We start from the raw sequence: 5,686 nt of genomic DNA, 5'->3' as shown, positions 1-5,686 counted from the left end.
GTCATATTGGTGTAAAACGCATGAAGAAGCTCCATGTTGATGGATCTTTGGACTCACTCGTTTTTGAAAAGTTTGAGACATGCGAACCATGTCTATTGGTGTATACGCATGAAGAAACTCCATACAGATGGATCGTTTGGACTCACTTGATTTTGAATCACTTGAGATATGTGAATCATACCACATGGGCAAGATGACTAAAAAGCCTCGGTTTCAGTAAAATGGAACAAGATAGCAACTTGTTGGAAGCAACACATTTTGATGTGTGCAGTCCAATGAGTGCTGAGGCATGCAGTGAATATCGTTATGTTCTTACTTCACAGATGATTCGAGTAGATGTTGAGTATATTTACTTGATGAAACACAAGTCTGAATTATTGAATGGTTCAAGTAATTTCAGAGTGAAGTTTAAGATCTTCGTGACAAGAGGATAGAATATCTATGATATGATCATAGAGATGAATATCTGAGTTACGAATTTTGGCACACAATTAAGACATTGTGAAAATTGTTTTGCAATTAATACCGCCTGGAACACCATAGTGTGATGGTGTGTCCGAACATCATAGTTGCACCCTATTGGGTATGGCGCGTACCATGATGTCTCTTATCGAATTACCACTATCGTTCATGGGTTAGGCATTAGAGACAACCGCACTCACTTTAACAGGGTACCACGTAATTCTGTTGAGACGACACCGTTTGGAGAAACCTAAGTTGTTGTTTCTTAAAAGTTTGGGGCTGCGACGCTTATGTGAAAAAGTTTCAGGTTGATAAGCTCGAACCCAAAGCGGATAAAATACATCTTCATAGGACACCCAAAACAGTTGGGTATACCTCCTAATTCAGATCCGAAAGCAATAGGGATTGTTTCTTGAATCGGGTCCTTTCTCGAGGAAAAGTTCGTCTCGAAAGAATTGAGTGGGAGGATGGTGGAGACTTGATGAGGTTATTGAACCGTCTCTCCAACTAGTGTGTGACAGGGCACAGGGAGTTGTTCCTGTGGCACCTACACCAATTGAAGTGGAATCTTATGATAGTGATCATGAAACTTCAGATCAAGTCACTACCAAACCTCGTGGGATGACAAGGATGCGTACTACTTCAGAGTGGTACGTAATCCTGTCTTGGAGGTCATGTTGCTAGACAACAATGAACCTACGAGCTATGAAGAAGCGATGGTGGGCCCGGATTCCGATAAATGGCTCAAGGCCATAAAATCCGAGAGAGGATCCATGTATGAAAACGAAGTGTAGACTTTGGAAGAACTACTTGATGGTCGTAAGGCTGTCAGGTACATATGGATTTTAAAAGGAAGACGTACGATGATGGTAAATGTCACCATTAAGAAAGCTCGACTTGTCGTTAAGATGTTTCCCGACAAGTTCAAGGAGTTGACTACGATGAGACTTTCTCACATGTAGCGATGCTAAAAGACTGTTGGAATTATGTTAGCAGTTACTGCATTATTTATGAAATCTTGCAGATAGGATGTCAAAACATTGTTTCCTCGACGATTTTCTTGAGGAAAGGTTGTATGTGATACAACCGGAAGGTTTTGTCAATCCTGAAAGATGCTAATAAGTATGCAAAGCTCCAGCAATCCTTCTAAGGACTGTAGTAAGCATCTCGGAGTTGGAATGTATGCTTTGATGAGATGATCAAAGATTTTGGGTTTATACAAAGTTTATGAGAAACTTGTATTTCCAAAGAAGTGAGTGGGAGCACTATAGAATTTCTGATGAGTATATGTTGTTGACATATTATGGATCAGAAATGACGTAGAATTTCTAGAAAGCATATAGGGTTATTTGGAAAGTGATTTTCAATGGAAAGCCTGGATTAAGCTACTTGAACATTGAGCATCAAGATCTATAAGGATAGATCAAAACGCTTAATGGTACTTTCAAATGAGCACATACCTTGACATGATCTTGAAGGTGTTCAAGATGGATCAGTCAAAGAAGGAGTTCTTGCCTGAGTTGTAAGGTATGAAGTTAAGACTTAAAGCTCGACCATGGCAGAATAGAGAGAAAGGACGAAGGTCGTCCCCTATGCTTAAGACATAGGCTCTATAGTATGCTATGCAGTGTACCGCACCTGAAGTGTGCCTTGCCATGAGTCAGTCAAGGGGTACAAGAGTGATCCAAGAATGGATCACAGGACAACGGTCAAAGTTATCCTTAGTAACTAGTGGACTAAGGAATTTTCTCGATTATGGAGGTGGTAAAAGAGTTCGTCGTAAAGAGTTACGTCGATGCAAGCTTAACACCTATCCGGATAGCTCTGAGTAGAGATACCGGATACGTATAATGGAGCAACAATTTAGAATAGCTCCAAGTAGAACAGTTATTTGGAATAGCTCCAAATAGAATGTGGTAGCTACATCTAGGAGATGACATAGAGATTTGTAAAGCACACACGGATCTGAAAGGTTCAAACCCGTTGACTATAACCTCTCTCACAAGCATAACATGATCAAACCCAGAACTCTTGGGTGTTAGTCACATGGGGATGTGACCTTGAGTGTTAATCACATATCGATGTGAACTGGATTATTGACTCTAGTGCAAGTGGGAGACTGTTGGAAATATGCCCTAGAGGCAATAATAAATATGTTATTATTATATTTCTTTGTTCATGATAATAGTCTTTTATTCATGCTATAACTGTATTATCCGGAAATCGTAATACACGTGTGAATACATAGACAACACCATGTCCCTAGTAAGCCTCTAGTTGACTAGCTCGTTGATCAATAGATGGTTACGGTTTCCTGACCATGGACATTGGATGTCATTGATAACGGGATCACATCATTAGGAGAATGATGTGATGGACAAGACCCAATCCTAAGCCTAGCATAGAGATCGTGTAGTTCGTATGCTAAAGTTTTTCTAATATCAAGTATTTTTTTCTTAGACCATGAGATTGTGCAACTCCCGGATACCGTAGGAATGCTTTGGGTGTATCAAACATCACAACGTAACTGGGTGGCTATAAAGGTGCATTACAGGTATCTCCGAAAGTGTCTGTTGGGTTGGCACGAATCGAGACTGGGATTTGTCACTCCGTGTAAACGGAGAGGTATCTCTGGGCCCACTCGGTAGGACATCATCATAATGTGCACAATGTGACCAAGGGGTTGATCACGGGATGATGTGTTACGGAACGAGTAAAGAGACTTGCCGGTAACGAGATTGAACAAGGTATCGGTATACCGACGATCGAATCTCGGGCAAGTACAATACCGCTAGACAAAGGGAATTGTATACGGGATTGATTGAGTCCTTTACATCATGGTTCATCTGATGAGATCATCGTGGAACATGTGGGAGCCAACATGGGTATCCAGATCCCGCTGTTGGTTATTGACCGGAGAACATCTCGGTCATGTCTGCATGTCTCCCGAACCCGTAGGGTCTACACACTTAAGGTTCGATGACGCTAGGGTTATAAAGGAAGTTTGTATGTGGTTACTGAATGTTGTTCGGAGTCCCGGATGAGATCCCGGACGTCACGAGGAGTTCCGGAATGGTCCGGAGGTAAAGATTTATATATAGGAAGTCCTGTTTCGGCCATCGGGACAAGTTTCGGGGTCATCGGTATTGTACCGGGACCACCGGAAGGGTCCCGGGGGCCCACCGGGTGGGACCACCTGCCCGGGGGCCACATGGGCTGTAGGGGGTGCGCCTTGGCCTACATGGGCCAAGGGCACCAGCCCCAAGAGGCCCATGCGCCTAGGGAACCCTAAAAGGAAGAGTCCCAAAAGGGGAAGGCACCTCCTAGGTGCCTTGGGAGGGATGGACTCCTCCCCTGGCCGCCGCCCCCTAGGAGATTGGATCTCCTAGGGCTGGCGCACCCCCCCTTGGGATCCCTATATATAGTGGGGGTAGAGGGCCTCTTGAGACATACCTTTTGCCTTTGGTGCAACCCCTCTCTCTCTTCCAAATTCTTCTCCTCTTCTGCGGTGCTTGGTGAAGCCCTGCAGGATTGCCACGCTCCTCCACCACCACCACGCCGTTGTGCTGCTGCTGGATGGAGTCTTCCTCAACCTCTCCCTCTCTCCTTGCTGGATCAAGGCGTGGGAGACGTCACTGGGCTGTACGTGTGTTGAACGCGGAGGTGCCGTCCTTTCGGTACTTGATCATCGGTGATTTGAATCACGACGAGTATGACTCCATCAACCCCGTTCACTTGAACGCTTCCGCTTAGCGATCTACAAGGGTATGTAGATGCACTCTCCTTCCCCTCGTTGCTGGTTTCTCCATAGATAGATCTTGGTGACACGTAGGAAAATTTTGAATTTCTGCTACGTTCCCCAACAGTTATGTCCGAGAATATGCATTTTCATCTTATGCTTCCAACTAGCAAAATTAGTGCCAGCAAAGTAAGGACCTGTACGGTGATAATTTCCCTTGCTAGACGCCATACTCTCCTAGCTTGCGAAACCAAGGCTATGACCACCAAAAGCTATGGAAATCAAAGAAAATGGAGAACAAAGCTCTGATACCACTTGTAGGACCTTGAAGTATGTCTAGAGGGAGGGGGTGATTAGACTACTTGACCAATTAAAAACTTAACCTTTTCCCAATTTTAGACTTTGGCAAATTTTAGCTATCTTTGCACAAGTCAAGCAATCTTCACACAATTCAAGCAAGCATGCAAAGAGTATATCAGCAGCGGAAATTAAAGCATGCAACTTGCAAGAATGTAAAGGGAAGGGTTTGGAGGATTCAAACGCAATTGGAGACACGGATGTTTTTGTCGTGGTTCCGATAGGTGGTGCTATCGTACATCCACGTTGATGGATACTTCAACCCACGAAGGGTAACGGTTGCGCGAGTCCACGGAGGGCTCCACCCACGAAGGGTCCACGAAGAAGCAACCTTGTCTATACCACCATGGCCGCCGCCCACGAAGGACTTGCCTCACTAGCGGTAGATCTTCACGAAGTAGGCGATCTCCTTGCCCTTACAAACTCCTTGGTTCAACTCCACAATCTTGTCAGAGGCTCCCAAGTGACACCTAGCCAATCTAGGAGACACCACTCTCCAAGAAGTAACAAATGGTGCGTTGATGATGAACTCCTTGCTCTTGTGATTCAAATGATAGTCTCCCCAACACTCAACTCTCTCTCACAGGATTTGGATTTGGTGGAAAGAAGATTTGAGTGGAAAGCAACTTGGGGAAGGCTAGAGATCAAGATTCATATGGAAGGAATGGAATATCTTGGCCTCAACACATGAGTAGGTGGTTCTCTCTCAGAACTGGTAAGTTGGAAGTGTAGGTTTGTTCTGATGGCTCTCTCCACGAATGAAGAGGAGGTGAAGGGGTATATATAGCCTCCACACAAAATCTAACCGTTACACACAATTTACCAAACTCGGTGGGACCGAATCAACAAACTCGGTCGGACCGATTCAGTAAACCTAGTGACTGTTAGTGATTTCGGTGGGACCGACATGCAACTCGGTAGGACCGATATGGTTAGGGTTAGGGCATAACGTAATCTCGGTGAGACCGATTAGACAAACTCGGTGAGACCGATTTTGGTAATTAGCTAACCAGAGAGTTGGTCAGGTAAACTCGGTGGGACCGATTCGCTCTTTTCGGTGAGACCGAAATGTTATGAAAGGGAAACAAAGAGTTTACATTGCAATCTCGGTGGGACCGATCGCTCACT

This window comes from Triticum aestivum, chromosome 3B (genome assembly GCF_018294505.1).
Source record: "Triticum aestivum cultivar Chinese Spring chromosome 3B, IWGSC CS RefSeq v2.1, whole genome shotgun sequence".
NCBI lineage: Eukaryota > Viridiplantae > Streptophyta > Magnoliopsida > Poales > Poaceae > Triticum > Triticum aestivum.
The sequence above is the reverse complement of the archived record's forward strand: the minus strand, read 5'-3'. Positions refer to the sequence as shown.